The sequence below is a fragment of the Sciurus carolinensis genome, chromosome 1 (genome assembly GCF_902686445.1).
Source record: "Sciurus carolinensis chromosome 1, mSciCar1.2, whole genome shotgun sequence".
In the NCBI taxonomy this organism is placed as follows: Eukaryota; Metazoa; Chordata; class Mammalia; order Rodentia; family Sciuridae; genus Sciurus; species Sciurus carolinensis.
This window is the reverse complement of record NC_062213.1, coordinates 118386502-118412167: the sequence shown is the minus strand read 5'-3', so window position 1 is coordinate 118412167 and position 25666 is coordinate 118386502. Positions and strand designations below refer to the sequence as shown.

Below are 25666 nucleotides of genomic sequence, written 5' to 3'. Positions count from 1 at the left end.
TCTTGCAAGCGCCTTACATTACATACAACAACCAATCAGCTTATAGATCACGAGGGGAAAGCATGGACAGTAATGGAGCACAATAGTGTGGATATAGCAATCATGCAGTGTCCACGAGGACCCATGGCCAATCACATTAACTTCCTCAAAATACGCCACTTGTTGGCAGAGAGTATTAGTCTGCTGGAGGTACCTGGTTTTGTTCTCAGCACTTCCTTGGCACCTTGCCAGGCGCCATCTTGGCCACACCAAAGGGCTGGGGGTCTGCAGTACCCCGACACACACTGATATGTAACTTTGAGTTTCCTAAATTTTCTTTCTACAATGTGAAATAGTATGAAGTATTTCATCAAGTGAGATTTTACTTGTCTTTCTTAGCAATGAAGGGCACTTTGAACCCTGAATCAGATATATTTCTAAACTTAATGTAAATATTCTTGTGATAGCACTAATTACAAATGAGTTTCTCACAAATATGCATGTAATAAAACATTTTCAAATTTTAATATTAATTTTGTATTGACAGCTTAAGTCCTTCACAGACAACATTTATAATCATATTGAAAGTTTTTTCTTTGTTAAGAGGAGTACATAGAGAATATGAAAGTTTAATTTTATAAGATAAACATGGATAAATTATGATCATACTCATTTATAATAATAGATATTGCTTCAATTTAGGACATAGTTATCATATACTCAGTACCTTATTCATGTTTCGCACAAAGTAACATTCAATTGACATATTTTAATCATGGAATAAAATACCCAAATGTGTATAGAACATCCAATATATTTAGTAGAGCTTTTCCCAAGCATATAAGGAAAATATTACTCCAGAGACTTTAATATTTGCTATAAAAGAACTTTAGGTCAATAGAATGTAGAACACATTTATTAAGATACAATGAAATATAGGCTTCACTGCCTATAGGACTTACATTCTAGAAAGTAATGTGCCAGTGAAGATTTTCAATATCTTAAAATTAGGCTGTAATAGATGATATTTTTTCCCTAAACCTATTTTCAGAAAAGTCATTTTGCAGTTACTTAGTGATGTAACTACTGTCCCATAAAATACTCTTCAGGATTTATTATATAAGTAGATCTATGCTGTACCCTTGTGGGCTGTATAAAACCTGTACATCATGGGAGACTTATCTGTGGTCTGGGAGGAGGTATGCTTATAGTGATTGAGAGATGGCAAAGGAGATTGAAGATATTTGGTCCTTCACAGAAGCCATTTATGGACACAGGTGTGTAAATAAGAACACTTGCTTTTCAAGATCTCACAAACATGAGGTTTTACCTGATCTTAGCCCCACTGATCACCTGTGACTTTTGATTATGGATGGTAAGTGAGGTGGAGTTTTACATTTTAAAAGAGAATTTAACTCTTGAATATGTCTTTCTTAAAAAAAAAGTCTTTCTAAACTTTTTTCCTGTTGCATTTGATCATATTCCATAAATAAGTTTTTATTTCAAACACTGAATATTAGATATTAAATCCAAATTCTTCTCTTGTATATTATTCCATTTATAACTTAATTATCTGATAACATCTACTGATTGTATATTAATACTGAGATAGAATAATACAAACAAACATAAGAAGTATCTCTCACCATGAATTACCCCATATCCATACTATCATCTATTACAGTGTATAGAAGGTAAAGTTATTTTATTAGAAATTTCAAAACATGGCAAATACTTATATTCAAAGATCACTTAGCAAACTAAATTCTTAAGAGTCAGTAACATTTATTATCTGAACAAATATAGAACTTTTATCTGTTGATATCCACAGACCTGGCAAGTTTTCTACAACAAATTTTTTAAATAAATAAAATATATTTTTTTCTTATTAACATACTAAAATGTTTTATAGTAAAGTCAGAGAGCACATGAAAGATATTTCTGAAATAGCACCATCAAAAGCCCCATGGGCCCTTTTCTGAGAAAAACAACTATAATTTGTGAGAATTCTTACAAAGGCCTCCAACCATTTTAAGTCTCTTTAAATTGTCCTTAGGACTTGGAGTAAACACAAACACTTTTGAATTCAAGAAAATCTATTAAATCTCAAGCAACTATGTGTGTGCTAAGGCTGTATGCCTTCTGAAGAATGACATCAAAGGCTACACATAGAAGGGGACATAGAACCATATCTGAAATAGTCCAGGCAATGATTAATAAAATAAACATCAAGCTCTGTAGGGGGTGTAGGTTGGAAGTTGCCATAACAAACTGCCTAGAATAATTATGAGCTATGAAAGAAAACAAGTTAGTGTGCTCCATACATAAGAAAAAATAGGCGATAAAAATGTCTTTGAGAAGGACTAGATGTCAGACTTAGCAGACAGATATTTCAAAGCAGATACCATAAGTAGATGTAAGTCCTAAAGGAAACCATATCTAAGAGATAATGAAAGATATGATGACACAGTATCACCAAATAGAGAATTTAACTAAAATGATAGAAAATGTGCAAAATATCAACTGCAAATTATGAAATTGAATTTCTATACAATATCCATAGTGAAAAATTCATTGCATTACATATGTGCACCAGGTACTATACTAGGCACAGGGAAGAAAAGACAAGAGAATATCATTTCTGACCTAGTTGAACAGATACATTGACATGTAATTACAGTGCAGCTTAATGAATTCTGAAACAGAGGCATATAGAAGGTTGATACAGGAGCAAGTCACTGGAAAAATTCAAGGACAATTGAAGGAAGTTTTTAAGAATAGTTGAAGCTGTGTATGGTGTACACACCTGTAATCCAAGAGACTCCAGTGGTATGAGGCAGGAGTATCAAAGTTCATAGTTGGTATGGGCAGCTTAGCAAGATCCTGTCTCAAAATAAAAATGAAAAGAACTAGGGATATAGTTCAGTGGTAGAGCACTTGCATAGCATGCACAAGACCCTAGATTTAATCCCCAGTGCTGAAAAAAAAATAGAAATGATGATACTTTTACTATACCAGTCATAAAAAGTTCTAAGCATAATAATAGGAAAAAGATATTCCATGCAATAGAAATATGCATGTAACAGAGAATGATGTATAAAGATACTTAGTGTCTTAGTCCAGTTTTTCCAGTGAAAGACAACCAATAGCATTAAAAGTTCTATAAAAAGAAATTGTGGGAATTAGCTCATGTGATTGTGAAGGACTGGAAGTCTCATGAAATGCCATATGAAAACTGTAGGACAAGGAGAGCTCGTGGCACAATTAGTCCAAGTCTGGACTTAAGAACTGGAGAAGTTGACTGTGTAACTCCCAGTCTGCAGTCGAAGTTGTGAAAACAAGGGATGGGGAAGAAAATGCTGCCAAAAGTTCTGCAGTCTCAAGACCAGAGAATTAGGAGCTCTGACATTTGAAGGCAGAAGATGAATGTCCCATCTAAGGAAAAAAACAAATTTGTCTTTTCTCCCCCTTTTTATTTTATCAGGGCCTTCACAGATTGGATGATACCCACCAAGATAGGTGATGTCAAATTTTTATTCAGTCTCTTGATTCAAATGATGATTTCTTCTGGGAACACTCCAACAAACATGTCCAGAAATATGGACGTCTCTTAGTTCGTTCAAACTGACATGTATAATTAGCCATCAAATGTAGTGCACAGGGCAGACAACAGTAGTTTAGAAAAGTTATCTGAACTGAGGCAGTGAAGGATTTATTTATTTGGCATGCTTCCAGGAACCAGTGTAGAATTTTAGGCAAGGACATGACCTGATGAGACTCTTCATTTGAGGAAATACATATTGAGGAAGTATGAACAATTGACAAGGGGTTATGAGAAAATAAATGCAGGAAATTAATTCAGGGGTCATAGCAGTTTCCCTGGTAAAAGTTGAAGACTTCCTCAGTTGCAGATGGAATTCTTTAAAACAATGTTTATAGGTAAAATCTGTATGATTATTTGACACCAACAAGATGAATAAAAAATAAAGAGTAGACTATGATCTTCAAGATCCTAGAGTGAATTATTATGTGATCAGTAATTCAGAGAGCATGGAAGAGGCGTTTTGGGGTAGTGAAAGGAAATAAGTAGTAAATTTAGTTCGAGACAATGAATTTGAGATCTGAGCACTGAGTTGGAGAAATTTGTGGGCAATTTGGTAATTTGGTCATGATCTCAGAGAACCAAGTTGAAATGCAACGTAAGGCTCATTTATATTAATATAATAAATCAACCAAGTCTAATCATTGACTGTGATGCACCAATTCATTTACTTTGTTACTTCAACTAAACTGAAAAGTCTAGAGCAATTTGCTGCACAGAGCAATTAAATGCATTTGTAAAAATTTCAGGTATATAAATTATGCAAACTAATAACTAACAAAATCTTATTTCCTTCCTGTTATAAAAAAACAACCATACCAAAGAAGGGATCACTTAATCTAATGAGTATTATAATTTCAATTGTGGTAACCCATTAATGAAAGCTTATTTGGAATTGAGAGGGTGATTTTATTTATTCAAATAACTTTTGTATTGCCATAATTTGAAGAGTTTTTATTTCCTTAAACTTCATGCAAATTAAATTTACATTGGAAAATTAATTCTCACAAATCTAAATTAATGTTTTGTATACATATGAGAATTTTATGAATAAAATTATTTTTCACAGTCTTCCCTGCCAATACCCATTGTTCAACATTAATTGAATTTGGAAAGTATTCATGATGATAATACAGAATTCTCTATAAAAAAGAAAAGTGAATTAATTATATAATTTTTTTAAACATATGGTAGAAATATGTCATTTATTAAAGGTATTTACAAAATGCTTAAATCAAGATGATCTTTATTCTCCTAAGTATAATTGTAGGGAACAAAACTGTTCTCTTGTTTTCATAGTGCTTATGTTCTAGTGGAAGAGGTAGAATTTTCCATAGGAAACAATTAAACATAAAATACATAATAGTTAAAATGATAAGGTAAATTAAAATTAGAAAAGAGATTTGGGAAGTGTTCAGAAAGAAGAGGACACACCTTTTTTTTCAGAATATAGTACAAATTTATTGACTCTATCATTCTTAGTCAAGATTTAAGCAAAGCAAATAGACAATAGAATTGAAGAGGACCCTCTTTTGATTCTGGTAGTGGTATTTAAAATAATAACCTCTAAATGCATTAATTAGCCTAACTACATACTAGTATTTTCAAAATGATTTCTCTGAATAAATGTAAAATAGAAGCACTGAACCATCAGGGTTCATTACCCAAGAAATGTTATTAGAAAAGAAGAAACCAGGGAAAACATGCAATTTAGTACATAAGAAAGTAAGTTATTTTTTACTAGTGTTTTTTTAATAAGACTGCATTTCGATTCATTGTTAAAGATACCTATGGGGATTAGAATCTGAATGTTTGTCATTTTTTTCTGAAGGTTAAAATATAGTGTGCTGTTAATAAAACAGACAAATAAATGAGAATTCATAATGACCATAAAAGTGGATTGTGAAGGAATAGAAGATAAAAAAAAGATTATAGATTTCTTAGTAAAATTTAAATTGGTAAATATTTTAAGATTATTTTATTCATTTCAAAATACCAGGAAATGCCAGTTTTAATTATAAAAGCACAAGCAAAATCTTTTCCTTTTCTCAGATCTAAATGTTTGTTCTTCACTTTCCTTTTACAAACTACATAATATGGAATTAAGAAAATTTTGGAAAAATCCAGAGTATAATTTTCCTTAGATTATAGTTTTGTACAGCCACATACATATTGCACACATTCATTCTTAACTTCTGGAGTTCTGATGTTCAAAATTTTTAGAAACTAATTTCTGTTTTAGCAAATAAATACACAAAATTGTGCATAATGGAGTACCATATGCTATTTTAATACATGCACATTTTGTGTAATGTTTAAATCAGGATTTTGATTTGTCATATTAGTTCTTCAATCTAGCTGTTTGTGTGTGTGAGAGATACTGGGGATTGATAGCTCTTTAGAGAGAAAACTACTCTCTGAGGCTTTACTTTCACAAATGATAACAACTAGTTTCTCTTATTTCTCATCCTATTTTCTAAAATTAGAAATTCTCCAATATTCATTCCTTGATTTACTTTCTTTCTTATGATTTCTATGATCTGTGTGTCTCTCTCCTGCTTTCTTCCAATTTGTTATTCTCTTCCAATGTTATATATTCTGATGACTTTAATAATCTCATGGATAGTAAATATGTTCACACATTTAAAAGATATAGTGAGTCGTACAGAAAAACAAAAGTTAAATGAATTCAAATAGTGTAGTAATTTCAGAGTGACCATTTGGGAAAGGAAAATCAGAATGAGAAAGTATAAGATCCCAAATTCCATGGTCATATTAGCACTTTGGAACATAAACGGAGAGGAAAAAGTAAAATAGCAAACTTTTTACTTTAGAGTAAACCTGTAAGTCAAAATTGTACTTTTGTTATAAAAATTGAATGTTTCTATGGGTTGAAGTTCCCCATAAAGCAAATCCTGAGATGAAGATTAATGAAGAGACTGTCTTTTAAGAATACGGGGAGATGTAGAGCTGTTAATGTAGTGCCAGTGAAGATTATGATTGATCCTAACAGGAGTTCTTAAACCATGATCATTCCCACTGGGGCAAGGCAATTGGATTTTTTTACATCAGCATCTCTGCTTAATGAGGGATGCCTCAGAAAAAGATCCAAGTTTGGGTAAGGCAATTTTTTTTTAACCAAGTCAAACCGCAAAGAATGTTAACAATCTAGTCTTATCTTACTCAGCACTTCCTTCAACTGGGGGCATAAATCGGTTTTTGTTTGTTTGTTTTCCTGAGATCATAACCAAAAACATTTATCAGAATCTACCAGGGTTCACACTTGTGTGGCTCCTCAAATAAGGTATGGAGAAATCTCCCAGGATTCCAGTGGATCTTTCTTCTTGGACAGATTTAGAAATTGAAAGTTAAAGGGTTAAATTGCATCTTTCACTGCTAGAATTGGTTTTAAAGCCAGAAATGTTAAGCATTTTTCCTATCCTCCATCCAGTCTAGTTTCCCCTGACTCTCACTAAGCAAATTCACTGGTAATTTTTGGCTCCCGTGTTTGCATGATCCAGACCTTTGCTCCTTAGGTATTTCAGCCCACACTCATCAAGCCCTTCTTAGGCCAGAGTTGGTGACTTTGTCATTAACTGTCAAAAACAGTACTAAAAGGAATGCAAGTGCATTGCTTGATCATCCAGTTTTTCCTCTCTGTACTCATTGTATGACATAGTTCCTATTCATCTATGTTGAGTGGTATGATGGCATTAATGTAATAGTATGGTGGAATTACTGTTGGGATTGTAGTTCACTAAATGGTGGCCCAGAGATAATGACCTGTCTCCTCTGAATCTGTGAATATTACCTTATAATCAAAAAGGAAAATAAATCTTACTAATTTATATGTTAAATATATTATTATATGTAATAATATTAACATATTTCAAAATACATAATCAAATTAAAGATCTTTAGATGAAGAGTTTATGCTATATTATTTGATGTAATCTAAATATAATCACACATATGCTTTTAAGAGAGGGTCAGAGGTAGATTGACTAGTATAGAACAGAAAGTGATGTGAAAATGAAGCAGAGAAAGAGTTGTGATCACAAGACAAGGAATGCCAACAGCCACAAGAACTGGAAGAGGAAAGTAATAGATTATTCTCCAAAGTCTTTAAGAGAAGGGTCATCCTCCCTTCATCTAGATTTTAGACTTCTCGCCCCCAAGAGAGAGAATTCATTTTTTTTCTGTTTAAGCCACCAAATTTGTGGTAATCTATTACAACATCCACAGGAAAGTAGCCCAGGGATGATCACATTGTCCAAATATATTCAGACCAAATCATGCCTGAGGATGAGAGTCACTACATATCTTCATGCCAAAAGTAAATGACTCTTTTATTCCAGTTACAAACAAACCTTTCCTGATGTTCTTTTTTAAAATTTTATTTGTTCTAATTAGTTGTACATGACAGTAGAATGCATTTATACATTCTTAAGTTACTCAGAGCCCAAAGAAATAAGGCTTTTGAGAAGTAGCATCCTTTGAAAATTTCTGCAAAACACAACAAAATGAAAAAAGTTAGTTTTGAATATATTGAATTTCTAATGAGTCAATGCAAGGAAAGCAATTAATACAGTTTTTCCTAGATATTGGAGTACATGCCTGATTGTAAGACATTGGAGGTGAACAGATATTTATCAAGCTTCTCCTATGAGAACAGATGTGAACAACACAGATTACCTGTCATTATGAAGTTATAGGAAAGGTAAAACTGATAAAAAATATGGAAATGAATGGGAATTGGGGGTATTTTTCACAGTTACAAGAAAAATAAAAGAATGCAATATGGTGGCATAAGAGGGGTGGGGGCATTGGGCCTGGTGTGGGTAGGGTTGACCTCACAAGAATGGTTCCATTTGAATTGGGACCAAAGTAAAGCATAGGATGTTCTTTTTCAAATAAAATAAAGAATGAATTTTCCAGATCAATATTTACATGCTATATTAAACTACTCCAGCAAAGAAGCCACATTTGGCATCATGGCTATAATTGGTGCTGCTTTTTATTCAAGTGAAGTAATGCACTGTCATACTCTGTGGTCTTTCTGGATATTATATAAAGTAAATAGGTGTATATATATATATATATATATATATATATATATATATATATACTATTTTCATGAGAAAAAAATTAATGCTTTTAAAAAAGACTTTATATTTTAGAACAGTTTTAAATTTACAAAAATATTGAGGTTTTAGTAGACTTTCCAAATATACTCTTTTTCAATGTTTCCTATTAACATCTTACATTAGTAGAGTATATTTGCTACAAAGAATAAGCCAACAGAGATATATAATTATTAATGAAAGCTCATAATTAATTTTTTAATTCTTTAGTTTTTCAATAAAATCATAGGATGGCATCCAGGATATCTCCACACATTTACGTGTTTTTGAAAGCTCCTATTCACTATGTTTTTTTTTTTTTTTTTTTTTTTATTGTATACAAATGGGATACATGTTGTTTCTCTATTTGTACATGGAGTCAAGACATACCATTTGTGTAATCATACGTTTACATAGGGCAATGATGTTTATTTTTTTTTCCCTTCCCCCCACCCCTCCCACCCCTTTTTTCCCTCTATACAGTCCTTCTTTCCTTCATTCGTACCGCTCTCCTTATCCCTAACCCTAAACCTAACCCTAAACCTAATACTAACCCCTCCCACCCCCCATTATATGTCCTCATCCGCTTATCAGCGAGATCATTCGTCCTTTAGTTTTTTGAGATTGGCTTATCTCACTTAGCATGATATTCTCCAATTTCGTCCATTTGCCTACAAATGCCATAATTTTATCATTCTTCACTGCGGAGTAATATTCCATTGTATATATATGCCACAGTTTCTTTATCCATTCATCAACTGAAGGGCATCTAGGTTGGTTCCACAATCTGGCTATGGTGAATTGAGCAGCAATGAACATTGATGTGGCTGTGGGATAACTGGGTCAAATGGTGGTTCCATTCCAAGCTTTCTGAGGAATCTCCACACTGCTTTCCAGAGTGGCTGCACTAATTTGCAACCCCACCAGCAATGTATGAGTGTTCCTTTTTCACCACATCCTCGCCAACACCTATTGTTGCTTGTATTCTTGATAATCGCCATTCTAATTGGGGTGAGATGAAATCTTAGGGTAGTTTTGATTTGCATTTCCCTTATTACTAAAGATGTTGAACATTTTTTCATATATCTGTTGATTACTTGTACATCTTCTGTGAAGTGTCTGTTCATTTCCTTAGCCCATTTGTTGATTGGATTATTTGTATTCTTGGTGCAGAGTTTTTTGAGTTCTTTATAGATTCTGGAAATTAGCGCTCTATCTGAGGTATGGTTGGCAAAGATATTCTCCCACTCTGTAGGCTCTCTCTTCACATTTCTGATAGTTTCCTTTGCTGAGAGAAAGCTTTTTAGCTTGAATCTATCCCAGTTGTTGATTCTTGCTTTTATTTCTTGTGCTATGGGAGTCCTGTTAAGGAAGTCTGATCCTAAGCCAACAAGTTGAAGATTTGCACCTACTTTTTCTTCTATAAGATGCAGGGTCTCTGGTCTGATTCCAAGGTCCCTGATCCATTTTGAGTTGAGTTTTGTGTAGGGTGAGAGATTAGGGGTTTAATTTCATTCGATTGCATATGGTTTTCCAGTTTTCCCAGCACCATTTGTTGAAGAGGCTATCTTTTCTCCATTGCATATTTTTGGCCCCTTTGTCTAGTATGAGAAAATTGTATTTATTTGGGTTTGTGTCCATGTCCTCTATTCTGTACCATTGATCTACCTGTCTATTGTGGTACCAATACCATGCCATTTTTGTTACTATTGCTTTGTAGTAGAGTTGAAGATCTGGTATTGCGATACCCCCTGCTTCAATCTTGCTACTGAGGATTGCTTTAGCTATTCTAGGTTTTTTATTCTTCCAGATCAATTTCATAATTGCTTGCTCTACTTCTGCAAGGTACATCATTGGGATTTTAATTGGAATTGCATTGAATCTGTATAGCACTTTAGGTAGTATAGCCATTTTGACAATATGGAACATGGGAGATCTTTCCATCTTCTAAGGTTTTCTTTAATTTCTTTCTTTAGTGTTCTGTAGTTCTCATTGTAGAGGTCTTTCACCTCTTTTGTGAGATTGATTCCCAAGTATTTTATTTTTTTCGATGCTATTGTGAATGGGGTAGTTTTCCTAATTTCTCTTTCTGAAGATTCATCACTTATGTATAAAAATGCATTGGATTTATGAGCATTGATCTTATAACCTGCTACTTTACTGAATTCACTTATGAGATCTAACAGTTTTCTGGTGGAATTTCCAGGTTCCTCTAAATATATAATCATGTCATCAGTGAACAGGGATAGTTTGAGTTCTTCTTTTCCTATTCGTATCCCTTTAATTTCTTTGGTTTGTCTGATTGCTCTGGCTAGAGTCTCAAGGACGATGTTGAATAGAAGCGGTGAAAGAGGGCATCCCTGCCTTGTTCCAGTTTTTAGGGGGAACGCTTTCAGTTTTTCACCATTTAGAATGATATTAGCCATGGGCTTAGCGTAGATTGCCTTTATAATGTTAAGGAATGTTCCCACTACCCCAATTTTTTCTAGTGTTTTGAGCATGAAGGGATGCTGTATTTTATCGAATGCTTTTTCTGCATCTATTGAAATAATCATGTGATTCTTAACTTTAAGTCTGTTGATATGGTGAATGACATTTATTGATTTCCGAATGTTGAACCAACCTTGCATCCCTGGGATAAAACCCACTTGATCGTGGTGCACTATCTTTTTAATATATATTTGTATGCGATTTGCTAAAATTTTGTTGAGAATTTTTGCGTCGATGTTCATTAAGGGTATTGGTCTGAAATTTTCTTTCCTAGATGTGTCTCTGTCTGGTGTAGGTATCAGGGTGATATTGGCTTCATAGAACAAGTTTGGGAGGGTTCCCTCCTCTTCTATTTCATGGAATAGTTTGTGGAGTATTGGAATGAGCTCTTCTTTAAAGGTTTTGTAGAACTCGGCTGAGATCCCATCTGGTCCTGGACTTTTCTTTGTTGGTAGGCTTTTGATGATCTCTTCTATTTCATTGCTTGAAATTGGTTTATTTAAGTTGTGTATGTCCTCCTCATTCAGTTTAGGTAATTCATATGTCTCTATAATTTGTTGATGTCTTCGAGGTTTTCTGTTTTGTTGGAGTATAGATTTTCGAAATAGCTTCTAGTTATGTTTTGTATTTCACTCATGTCTGTTGTGATGTTTCCTTGTTCATTCCGAATTTAGTAATTTGAGTTTTCTCCCTCTTTCTCTTTGTTAGTGTGGCTAAGGGTTTATCAATTTTGTTTATTTTTTCAAAGAACCAACTATTTATTTTGTCAATTTTTGTCATTGTTTCTTTCGTTTCGATTTCGTTGATTTCAGGCTCTGAGTTTGAACTATTTCCTGTCTTCTACTACTTTTGGTGTTGGTCTGCTTCTTCTTTTTCTAGGCCTTTGAGCTGTAGTGTTAGGTCGTTTATTTTTTGAGTTTTACTTCTTTTATTAAATGCGCTCCATGAAATAAATCTTCCTCTAAGTACTGCTTTCATAGTGTCCCAGAGATTTTGATATGATGTGTCTTTGTTCTCGTTTACTTCTAAGAATTTTTTTATTTCCCTCCTGATGTCTTCTGTTATCCATTCATCATATAATAGTGTATTATTTAATCTCCAGGTATTGGAGAAGTTTCTGTTTTTTATTCTGTCATTTATTTCTAATTTCAATCCATTATGATCTGATAGAGTACAAGGTAGTATCTCTATCTTCTTGTATTTGCTAACAGTAGCTTTGTGGCATAAAATATGGTCTATTTTAGAGAAGGATCCATGTGCTGCTGAGAAGAAAGTGTATTCGTTCTTTGTTGGATGGTATATTCTATATATGTCCGTTAAGTCTATAGTGTTGATTGTGTTGTTGAGATCTATAGTTTCTTTATTCAATTTTTGTTTGGACGATCTATCCAGTGGTGAGAGAGGTGTGTTAAAATCACCTAGTATTATTGTGTTGTGGTCTATTTGATTTCTGGAATTGAGAAGGATTTGTTTGACGTACGTGGATGAGCCAATGTTCGGGGCATAGATATTTATGATTGTTATGTCTTGCTGATTTATGCTTCCCTTAAGCAGCATGTAATGTCCTTCTTTATCCCTTCTGAGTAGTTTTGGTTTGAAGTCCACATTATCTGAAATGAGGATGGATACTCCAGCTTTTTTGCTGTGTCCGTGTGCATGGTATGTTTTTTCCCATCCTTTCACCTTTAGTCTATGGGTGTCTCTTTCTGAGATGAGTCTCTTGCAGGCAGCATATTGTTGGATTTTTCTTTTTAATGCAATCTGCCAGTCTGTGTCTTTTGATTGATGAATTCAGGCCATTAACATTCAGGGTTATTATTGTGATATGATTTGTATTCCCAGTCAGTTGACTCATATTTGTTTTTGACATGATTTGGTTTCTCCTTTATTTGGCTATTCCTTTAGGCTAGTGCCTCCTGTTGCTAATTTGCATCGTTGTTTTTCATCTCTTCCTCATGGAATATTTTGCTGAGAATGTTCTGTAATGCTGGCTTTCTTTTTGTAAATTCCTTTAGTTTTTGTTTATCATGGAAGGATCTTATTTCATCGTCAAATTTGAAGGTAAGTTTTGCTGGGTATAAGATTCTTGGTTGGCATCCGTTTTCTTTCAGGGCTTGGTATATGTTGTTCCAGGCCCTTCTAGCTTTTAGGGTCTGGATTGAAAAATCTGCTGATATTCTTATTGGTTTCCCTCTGAATGTAATTTGATTCTTTTCTCTGACGGCCTTTAAAATTCTGTCTTTATTTTGTATGTTAGGTATTTTCATAATAATGTGCCTTGGTGTGGGTCTGTTGTAATTTTGTATGTTTGGAGTTCTATAAGCCTCTTGTACTTGATTTTCCATTTCATTCTTCAGATTTGGGAAATTTTCTGTTATTATTTCATTGAATAGATTGTTCATTCCTTTGGTTTGTTTCTCTAAGCCTTCCTCAATCCCAATAATTCTTAAATTTGGCCTTTTCATGATATCCCATAATTCTTGTAGATTCTGTTCATGATTTCTTACCATCTTCTCTGTTTGGCCAACTTTGCTTTCAAGATTAAATAATTTGTCTTCAATGTCTGAGGTTCTGTCTTCCAGGTGTTCTATCCTATTGGTTATGCTTTCTATGGAGTTTTTAACTTGGTTTATTGTTTCCTTCATTTCAAGGATTTCAGTTTGTTTTTTTTTCAGTATCTCTAAGTCTTTATTGAAATGATCTCTTGCTTCCCGTATTTGGTCTTTTAACTGTTGATTGGTGCGATCATTTAATGCCTGCATTTGCTCTTTCATCTCCTCCTTCAATGCCTGCATTTGCTCTTTCATCTCCTCATTAGCTTCCCTGATCGTTTTAATTACGTACATTCTGAACTCCCTTTCTGACATTTCTTCTGCTGTGCTGTCATTGGGTTTTATTGATGTAGTATCTAGGTTTCTTTGGGACATTTTCTTCCCTTGTTTTCTCATATTGGTCAGCTGTCAGTGGGACCCTGAGATATTGCAGTTTTCCGCTATTGGCTTATAGTGTCCCGGTAGATTTCCAGTGTATCACCTCCCAGCCTTCAGTAGCCTGATGTCTTGGAGGAATCTGATAATGCAGCACATCCGAAGAAAACTGCCCCTAGCCCTCTACTGGTTCCATGGTTTGGAACTGGCTCTGTGCAGGAAAGGCTCTCACTGTGGGCTTGCACCGTGCAGCTGGCCTTGTGGGAGTAGCCCACTGCCGGAGTGTGGAAGGCTACCTTGGGAAGACTCTAGCTGCCCTGCCCGGCTCCGATAAGCCACCTCTATCTGGGCCTGCCACCCGGGCCGAGCTTTACCCAGTGGGCACACTCACCTGTGGCTCTATTTCAGTCCAAGTCTCTCAATGCCTCCCTTTCTTAACTCCTGGGTTCTGGAGCGACTGGGGGTGCAGTCACCCTCTAGGCCGCCATCTTGGATCGCCCCGTGTAGAGAGCCTGAGGCCGGAGTGGGCAGAGTTGCCTGAAGAGGTCTCTGGCTGCCCTGCCCTGATCCCAGAGGCTGCTTGCGGATCAAAGCTCTCCGTTGGTTCGGGGGCTTGTGGCTGGTTCTATGTAGAAAACCTCTCACTGGGCGGTCTGGTCTGGAGAAGCTAGCCTTGAAAGGCACCTCCCACCGCAGGGGTCCAGGCTACTTGGGGAGATCTCTGGCTGCCCTATCTTGGTCCCTGAAGCTGCTTGTGTGCCAGAGTACGCTGTGCTGCGCTGGCTCCAGGACTTGAAGCTTGTTCTGGTCAGAAAGGCTCTCACTAGTGGGCCCGCTCCGGGATTCTGGAGAAGCTGGCTGTGTGGGCGGGGCCCACCGCCGGAGTGCGCAGGACTGCCTGTGGAAGACTCCACCTGCCCTGCCCGGCTCCGATAAGCCACCTCTATCTGGGCCTGCCACCCGGGCCGAGCTTTACCCAGTGGGCAGACTCACCCGTGGCTCTATTTCAGTCCGAGTCTCTCAATGCCTCCCCTTCTTAACTCGTGGGTTCTGGAGTGACTGGGGGTGCAGTCTCCCTCTAGGCCGCCATCTTGGATCGCCCTCACTATGTTTTTTTACAGACACATTTTTTAAAAAATATATTTACAAGTTTGAGGTATACTGGCCAAGGATGTCATAAGACCCCTCTATTGGGACCTGCCTGACACTTTCTTGTGGTTAAATTGAGGTCTTAGGTTTGGGGAAGAAGACCAGATGATTCAAGTCTGATTTTCATCTATTTATACAAACAATTCCTACCAGCAACATAGTTTATCACTGACTGAGGTTGTTTGTCAGACTTTCTCTCTGTAAAGTTAATCTTTTTATACCTTTTTATTCTATACTGTTCAGAAAAAAAGTCATAGCCTCCACTTTATAAATTGTGAATTTTTGCTTCTTATCCTTGAAGACATAGTACCTAAATTAAGTATTTGGAATTTTCTGCCAAAAACATGTCTCTTCTTTCCTATTTATTTATTCAATAATTTATTCATGTCATGGATTTTTGGCTATTCATTTGGGGTTTTAGAGTATAATCTAAAATTTTTAAATTATTATTATTTGCTCAAATTGAACCAACTTTGGCCATTAGGAGTTCTTTCACTTCACTCCTGTGTCCCTCTGATTTCTGACACATCAATATCAATGTAAATTTTTCATTCTCTCAGTGCTGTGTGTATATATAATCATTTGTAAACATATTCTTATGTATAAATGTTTTTATATGTAACATATGCATCTATTAAGTTCAATATAGATTTATTTCGATAACACCAACTCTAATCCTTTACCACACAAATTAATTAGTCTCTTTCCTTTGCTTAGTTGTAAATTCTCAGGTCAAAAGTGAGATAAAAGGCTTCCAAGGCATCTACCAGTCATTTACTTAACTGTTCAAATCTAGTATACATATATATAGTATACCCATATCAGAATTGATAAACTGGTTTGCTGTGGGAAGCAATTTTTTCAATTTGAATACAGTGCTTGTGCGTAGTTATATGTGACTTACAAACTACTCATTATGAAAGTTACTTAAGTCAGACTTTTCTTCCAATGTTCTTGACTAAAATTTATCTATTTGTAATACAAATAGATTCTCATGTCACAGTGTGCATTGTTTCCTGGGATGCTCTGACCTGCTCAATGTTGTTTTTAACCTTGATGAGTTGAAGTTCACTTTCTGCAGTGTAAATTCTATGGGTTTTGACAAAAGCATAATGTCAAGCATACACCAATCAAGTATTAAACAAAATAGCTTCATTGCCCTAAAAATCATATTTTTTTCTATTTAACAACCACTGCTCTTTATATTGTCTATATAGTTTTGCTTTTTCTTTGTTATATACTTGAGATTCCATACTATAAAACCTTTTCAAACTGATTTCTTTCACTTAGTAACATGCATGTATGCTTCCTCCTTGTTGTGTATTAATAACTCATTTATTTTTAATTGATGAAGAATACTCCATCATATAGATGTGAAAAAGTTTCATACCCAGTCACATACTGAAGGATATTTTGTTCATTTTAGGAATCTTTAAATGTTTTAAGAGCAATTTTTTAAAAAGCAATTTTATTTACACAGTGAAATCAAAGAGAAAGTACAGAGATTTTTCCATATGTCTGCTGTTACAACATAAACATAATCTATCCAATCTTCAAGATCACCTCAGAGTAGTGTAGTTGCTACAATTGATGAACCTGCATTGACACATCATTGTCAGCCAAAGACTATAGTTTACATTAGGAATTACTTTTGTTATCATGCATTTTATGCATTCGGCAAATGTCTCATTATATGTACCACCATTATAACATTATGCAGTGTACTTTTTATGACTTAAAAATCCTCCAAACTCATCCTTTCCTCCCCCATATTCCCTGGAAAACACTGATATTTATACTGCCTCCAAACCTTGTTTATTCCAGAATAATTGGAATCATACAATATATTGCTTTTTCAGATTGTCTGACTGAGTAGTAATATCCATTTTAGTTTATTCTGTATTTTGTTATGACTCAATAACATTTTTTAGTGTTAAATAATATTCCATTGTCTGAATTATCAGTTTCTTTTTTCATCTACCAAAGGGCACTATGGTTACTTCCAAGTTTTTGCAATAACGAATAAACTGTTATAAATATCTGTGTGAGGGTGATTGTGTGGACATAAGTTTTCAATTCCTTTGGATAAATAACATGAAGTAAAATTGCTGGATTTTATGGTAAGAGTATGTTTAGTATTGTAAAAAAAAAAACTGCTAATCTATCTTCCTCGGTGGTTGTACTACTTTTCATTCCCACGAGTAATGAAAATTCCTATTATTCTACATCCTTGCCAGTATTTGTTGTTGTCACTGTTTTGAATTTTGGCCATTGTAACAGTTATGTAGTAGTATCTTTTTGTTGTGTTAACCTGCATTTCCCTGATGACATATGAAGTGGAGAATCTTCTCATGCTATTTTCTTTCCCTCTGTGTATCTTATTTTGTAAGGTGTCTGCTAGTCTTTGACTTATTTTTTAATTAGTCATTTGTTTGTTAGTGTTCAGATTTAAAGTTTTCTACATTCTGGTTAACATTCCTGTATTAGACACATTATTTACAAATGTTTTTCTCCCAATTTGTGACTTTTCTTTTGATTCTGTTGATGATATCTTTCATAGAGCAGACACTTTTAACTGTAGTGTTTCCATCTTATTGTTTCTTTTTTCCTTTTTTTATCTATTTTTTTTATCTTATAGACTGCATTTTGATTCATTGTACACAAATGGGTACATCTTTTCATTTCTATGGTTGTGCATGATGTAGATTCATACCATTCATGTAATCATACATGTACCTAGGGTAATGATGTCTGTCTCATTCCACTATTTTTCATAATCCCCCCTCATTTCCTTCTACATAGTCTAAAGTTGCCCCATTCTTCTCTCACTCCCTACATCCCCACCCCCAGTATGTATCATTCTCCATTCATCAGGAAAAACATTCAGTCTTTGGTTTTTTTGGGCTTGGTTTATTTCACTTAGCATGATATTCTCCAATTCCATCCACTTATCTGCAAATGCCATAATATTATTATTCTTTACGACTGAATAATATTCCATTGTGTATATATACCACAGTTTCTTTATCCATTCATCTGTTGAAGGGCATCTAGGTTGGTTCCACAATCTAGCTATTGTGAATTGAGCTGCTTGCTATGAACATTGATGTGGCTGTGTTACTGTAGAATGCTAATTTTAAGTCCTTTGGGTATAAACCAAGGAGTGGGATAACTGGGTCAAAATTTGGGTCCATTCCAAGTTTCTAAGGAATCTCCACACTACTTTCCAGAGTGGCTGCACCAATTTGTAACTCTTTAGGCATTATGCTTTTGGTGTTCATCTGAAAAGTAATTGACAAACATAGGGCTTCCAGATTTTTTTGCATGTTAGTTTTCAGGAGTTTTAGGATTTTAGAATTGTTATTTAAGTCTGTGATCCATTTTGAGTTAATTTCTGTTTAGGGTGTTAGGTCTGCACAAAACACATTTTTTAATGTTAATAGCACAACAACATTTATGGAAAAGACTATTTTTTTTCTCGTTTGTATTGCCCTTGCCCCCTTTACCAAAAATAAGTTTTGACTTTCTTTTGTGGGTCTATTTTTAGACTCTCAATTCTAACAGAAAATATTGGATCTGTTTTTCTGTTCTTTGGGAATACCACAGTGACTTGCCTACTACAACTATATACTGTGTCTTGAAAACAGATGATGTCAGTCTTCAGTTTGTTCTTTTCTTTCACTACTGTGTTGGTTATTATGCTGTTTTAACTCTCCACTTAAACTTTAGAATCAGTTTATTAATATCTACAAAATGACTTGCTGAAATTTTGATTGGGATTGTATTGAATCTGTGAATCAAATTGGGAAAAACTAGCGCTTTGACAATATTGAGTTTTCATATCCATCAGCATGGAATATTTTTCTATTTAGTTCTTCTTTTTCAAAAATTATTTATTTTTATATAGTTCTTCTTTGATCTATTTCATCAGAGTTTTATGGTTTTCCTCATGTTGATTTGTGTATGTTTTGTGAGATTAAACATTAAGAATTTTATTTTAGGGTGTACTAATATAAATGGTATTGTGTTTTTAATTACAAGTTCCACTTTTCCATTGTTGGCATATAGGAAAGTGCTTAATTCTTTCATATTACTCAAGTATCCTGCAGTCTTGCTATAACCACTTAATAGTGGCTGGATTTTGTTATTTTTGTTAATTCTGCATTTTCTACATGTACAACCATGTCATCTGTGAATAAATGTAGCTCTATTTCTTCCTCCCAATCTGTACATGTTATACCTATGATTTTAACTAGGACTTCTAATGTGATGTGGGAAAGCAGTGGTAAGAGGGGACAGCCTGTTCCTGATCTTAGTGGGAAAGTTTCTATTTTCTCACCATTAAGTATGATGTTAGTTGTAGGTTTTTTTATATATAATTTTTATCAAATTGAGGAAGTTTCCTTTTCTTCCTAGTTTATAGTGAGTTTTTTATTATGAATGAGTGTTGAATTTTGTCAAGATTCTTTGCATCGATTGACATGATCATGTAAATTTTGATCTTTAGCTTGATGGATTACATTATTTGCTCATTGAATGTTGAACAAGACTTGCATATCTGGGATAAATTCTACTTAGTTGGCATGGTTGAATTTTAATATTTGGTAATTATCAATAAAGTGACAATAAAAATTAATGTGTAGATTTTTGTGTGGTCAAGTTTCAAATAGTAAATATGTGGGAGCTCAATCGATGGATTGTCTAAAGTATATTCAGTTTTCTAAGTGAGAGCCAAACTCTCCTCCAAAGTAACTACCACTTTAACACCAGTGAAGAGTGAGAGTTCCTATTGCTGGGTGTCCTCTCTAGATTTTGTTATTATAAGATTCAGGGTTTTAGTCACTCATTTTGACTGAAATTTTGTCACTACCCATAGCTGTATAGTGACATCTTAGTGTGGCTTTCTTCTTGCAATGTCCTAATAAATGCTATTATGTAAAATAATTCTGTGCATCTTTTCTTATGTTCTTGTACTACATAAATATCTTATTTGATGATGTGTCTGTCAGAAGTGTTTCCATTTTTTAAATTATTTTTACAGACTGCATTTTGGTTCATTGTACACAAATGGGGTACAACTTTTCAATTCCTTTGGTTTGTATCTCTGTGCCTTCCTCAATCCCAATAATTCTTAAATTTGGTCTTTTCATGATGTCCCATAGTTCTTGGAGATTCTGTTCATGATTTCTTACCATCTTCTCTGTTTGGGCAACTTTATTTTCAAGATTAAACGTTTTGTCTTCATTGTCTGAGGTTCTGTCTTCCAAGTGGTCTAATCTGTTGGTGACGCTTTCCATTGAGTTTTTTATTTGGTTTATTATCTCCTTCATTTCAAGGATTTCCGTTTGGTTTTTTTGAGAATCTCTATCTCTTTGTTGAAATAATCTTTTGCTTCCTGCACCTGCAGGAATCATCTTAATCATGTATAATCTGAAGTCCTTTTCTGACATTTCTTCTAACATACTGTCATTGGATTCTATTAACATAGAATCTAGATTTGTTTGGATCATTTTCTTCCCTTGTTTTTTCATGTTGTTCATGTATCTTCCCCTCTAGCAGTGCAGATCTGGGGTATTGCAGATTTCCCCCTATAGGCTTATAGTGGCCCTATAGGTTTCCAAAACCCTTTCTTTAAGGGGAGATCAATATTAGCAGTGCCCAAATCAGACACTATGCAATCCTAGACCAAATAGCCCCTATGGGGACAATAACAAAATTGTCATAATAAACAAAATGAGTTCAAATATTATCTTTGGTAAAACAAACAGGTTTGCAATAAGGTATGCAGTTTCTAATGGAGGACAAAGAGGATGCAGAGGGATGTAGAATGTGGCTATTAATGGGATAAGAAAAGAATATACAGAAGTTCTAGAAAATAGAAAGGGTGAGAGTGTAATCAAAAGAAATCAGATGTTAGAATGCAAAAAAGGGAGAAAGAGACTCTGAGGGAACAGGTAAACAAAAGGAAAAGAGAGCAAGAAAAGTAAAGAAATAAAAACTTAAATTTTTTTAAAAAGGAGAAAAAAGAAAATCTACTGTATAATAGTCATATACTAAGGAAACCTCCCAGTATTCAGTAGCCTGATGCATGAGAGGTACCTGACAATGAGCTTCAAGCCTTCAGCAGGCATCTCAGGATGGGATTTGCCCCACCTAAAGATCGGAGCTATGGCTTCCAGGATTATCCAAGATGGCCGCTCTGGCTTTGAAATGTGTTGACAAATGGGGAGCTGCAGCTCAGGGGTGGACGTGGTCAGCTGGAGGTCCTGGAGACGGGATGCAGTTGGTCCGGCAGGGGTCCTGGAGTTCCGGTGTGTTTGGTGTGGTTGTGGGATCCTGGAGGCTGGTTACAATCAGTCGGTCTGGGGTCCCAGTGATAGGGCGTAGTCAGTTGGTCTGGGGGTCCTGGCGAGAGGGAGCAGTCAGTCGATGTGAGGGCCCCAGAGGCAGGGAGTGATCAGTTGGGCTGAGGGATCCTGGAGATAGGGCTCAGTCAGTCCGGCCAGGGGTCCTACGGGGCCTGGCTACTGCCTCAAAATGGAGGCAGCCACATGTAATCAAACCTGCAGGTACTGTAACAGTGAACTTCCAGGCAGCAGCAGGCAGCTGGTGCTCCACTGGCGGTTGGCGATCAGTTTGCTGACTGTTGTCGGACGATCGGGAGGTGAACCTCAAGTGTTGAATGATGGATAGGTGTAAGGCAGGCGATGGACAGGCGAGAGGCAGGCAAATGGTGGATGATAGATGCCTGACAGTGAGCAATCTGCTCTCAAAAAAGGCGTCAATATGCTGGTAGACTGCAGGTCATCACAGCAGACAAAGGGGTAAACACCCACAACTTTTCAATTCTATGGTTGTACATGATGTAGATTCATACCATTCGTGTAATCATACATGTACATAGGGTAATGATGTCTGTCTCATTCCACCATTTTTCATATCCCGCCTCCTCCTCCCTCTCATTTCCCTCTACATAATCTAAAGTGTCTCCATTCTTTTCTCACCCCCCTGCCACAACCCCCATTATATATCATCATCAACTTATCAGGGTGTGTTTCCCTTTTTATTGAATTGTATGTCTTCTTTATATATAATTTTATGGGTTCTTTGTATATTTTTGATAAGTCTTCAATTTTATATGTGTCTTCCAAATGCATACTGTCAATCTGTAGCTTCTTTTTAATTCTCTTAATAGTGTTTCTCACAGTGCAGAAATTTGTTTTATTTTGATGAAGTCCAATTTTTCAGTGTTTTATTTCATAAGTTGAGCTTTTGGGGTTGTATGCGGAAATTGTTACCAAAACAAAAATTATCACCAAAACAAAAATCAAGTTTTTGACTGGGCATAGTGGTGCAGACCTCTAATCTCAGTGATTTAGGAGTCTGGGGTAGTAGGATTTCAAGTTTGCGGCCAGTCTCAGCAACTTAGCAAGACTCTCAGCAACTTAGAGAGGCCCTGTTCCAAATTTAAAAAATAAAACCAAAAACAACAACAACAAACAAGCCAGGCATGGTTGCACATGCCTGTAATCCTAGGAACTTAGTAGACTGAAGCAGAAGGATCACAAGTTCAAGGCCAGTCTTAGCAATTTAGCAAGACCTGAAGAAACTTAGCAAGATTCTGTCTCAAAATACAAATAAAAAGGGCTGGGGATGTAAATCAATAGTAGAGTGTCTCTGGGTTAAATCCCCAGTACAAAAATAAAATAAAATAAATAAAATAATAAAAGGACTGAGGATGTAGTTCAGTGATAAAGCACCTCTGGGTTCAATCTATAGTACAAAATAACCCCCCCTCCCCCAAAAAAAATTAAGTCCCCAGATGTTTTACTATCTTTTTATCCTTATCTTTCTATCAGTTGTTAATCTAAAGCTCTGTCTGTCTGGAATATATATTTATTACCTATTCAACCTGAGAGAAATAATAGAAAGGATTTGCCTAGATTTAACCTTCCTGTACTAGTTATTACCTCTGAGATCTTAGGCAAATTATCTCTTTGAATTTCAATCTCCTTATTTATAACATATTCATGAAATAGCCTCTACCTCATAGACTGGTTTTCAGTCATGAATAACAATACATATACTTATAGCACACCTAGAATGTAGGCAGTGCTTGATACATGTGAGCTAGTATAATTATTTTAACAATTTCATTATATTAATTAGTAGTAGCATTAGCAGTATTAATATTTGTATTGTTTTTGTTTTTATTGTTTTCCTGCTTTGGGCTTAATGAAACTGAGTTAGATTTATGGTTATGGGCCATGTTTCTGTAACCAGTTTTCAATTTTCTTATTTTTCAGTGAGTTAGTGCTTATGAGTGAGAGTTGTATCTTTCTTTAGTCTGGGTACATCTGCATTTTTCAAGCATCAATTTCACAATTTCTTCTATTTTGATGACATTCTTCCATTGCTTCCAATGCTGGGATTTTTCCCAAGTTTTGACAGATTTAATTTACCTCTGAGTAAACCAATAAATCAGTTAAATAGATTTAAAAATCATTTTTAATTTTTTTTGATCAGCAGAATGATAATAAAAGAAGTACATATATTCTTTTATATTATAATGGTAATGACTGTTCCTGACTCTCACATGTAGTTTTTACTCTATATATTTTTTAGTATTTTGTTGCACTTATCAATTTATCATCCCATTAATTTAATGTTTGAAGAATACAGAGGCAGTCTGTATAGAGATGACAAATTGTCACCTATTAAAGACATTTTATTGAACATCTCTAAATCTAGGCATATCACTAGGCACACTGGTCTACCAAATGATTTGATCCTTTGCCCTAAAGAGCTTGTTTTCTAGTGGGAAAAGTGGGAATTACTTAATAGATAAATGTATGGTTGTACAAGAGTTTGATAAAGAAACAATAGGCACTAGCAATAGAAACTGTTAAGAAATGCATACATGCATTTGCCTACATGTGGTGTTTAGGTAAGGGTCTATTCAGAGGGTGCCTAATCAGTCACTTCCCCTAGTTAAAAGAAATGTTTAAAACAGTGGTACTTTTCTCAGTGTCCTGCTATAATTGGCTAAGTATGAGGAAATAAGAATGTATTATCAAATTGATGACTGAAAATCTAAGTGCCCACTAGTAAACATGCCTGTAGTGAGACCCAAACTGTTCTGACATGTAGTAAATTTGAGAGCTCAGTACTGTAGAGCAAAGAAGATTTGAGTGTGTGTGTGTGTGTGTGTGTGTGTGTGTGTGTGTGGTCTTGGGAATGGAACCCAGGACCTCATATATGCCAGGAAAGTGCTCTACCAGTGAGCTATATCCACAACACTCAAAGACATTTATTTTTTTTTTAATTGGGAATTTTTAAATAAAATATTGGCTTTAAAAGGAGTTTATAGTTAGGGTTACAGATATTCTAAGAACAAACAGAACCCAAAGTCTCATTTTTACAGGGGTGGCCTGGATGCCAAGATTGACATTTTTGACCTTGGGCGGAAAAAGGTGGAAGATGATGAGTTCCCATTCTGTGGTTCACTCAGTGTCTAATGAATACTAGCGGCTATTTTCTGAAAGCCTTGGAGGCTGTCAACAAGTACACTGTAAAAAGTTGTAGCAAAGATGGCTTTCATAATCCATGTTCTGCTCTACCCTTTCTATGTCATCTGCATGAACAAGATGCTGTCCTGTGCTGGGGCTGATAGGCTCCAATTTGGTGTGCAGGGTGCCTTTGGGAAACCCCAGGGCACAGTGACCAGGATTCACATTGGTTAAGTCATCATGTCCATCTGCACAAAGCTGCAGAATGAGGAACATAAGGTTGAGGTCCTATTCAGGGCCAACTTCAAGTTCACTGACCTCCAGAAGGTCCACATCTCAAAGAAGTGGTGCTTTACCAAGTTTAATGCTGATGAATTTGAAGATCTGGTAGCTGAGAAGCAGTTCATTCCTGATGGTTGTGGGGTTAAATTCACCCTTAATCATCGTTCCCTGGTCAAGCGGAGCCCCCTGCACTCTTGAGGATTTCCACTGTGTTGTCCCTTTTTAAATCATACACACTATAGATCCTGTATTGTGTGTGTGTGTGTGTGTGTGTGTGTGTGTGTGTGTGTTGTGTATGCTGGGGAATACGAAGTAAGGAGATACTCCTGAGCTCTATAAGTTCATAGTCTTGACTAATTCTCCAATATTTGTGTTCTGATATAAAATCTGATAGAGTTTTATGAACATAGAGAGACCTGGTTGTTCATAAGGCTCACGTCTCACAGGTGTATTTGATTCTTATTTTTATGCAGTGCGTTAGATTTAGATTTGACTCAGGTCTATGTTGCACAAAGTCATCTAGAAAAATTGCTATTGAGTCATTCTTTTCTCTAGTTCACTCATTTCATAGTTTAATTTATGTATAAATTATTAATTACTAAAACC

General features: G+C 35.3%; 1 pseudogene; it reads left to right on the top strand.

Annotated features, from left to right (window-relative positions):
* Positions 1-1200: 1200 nt before the first annotated feature.
* On the top strand, positions 1201-25258 carry LOC124992340 (60S ribosomal protein L10-like; annotated as a pseudogene).
* The last annotated feature ends 408 nt before the right edge of the window (positions 25259-25666 follow it).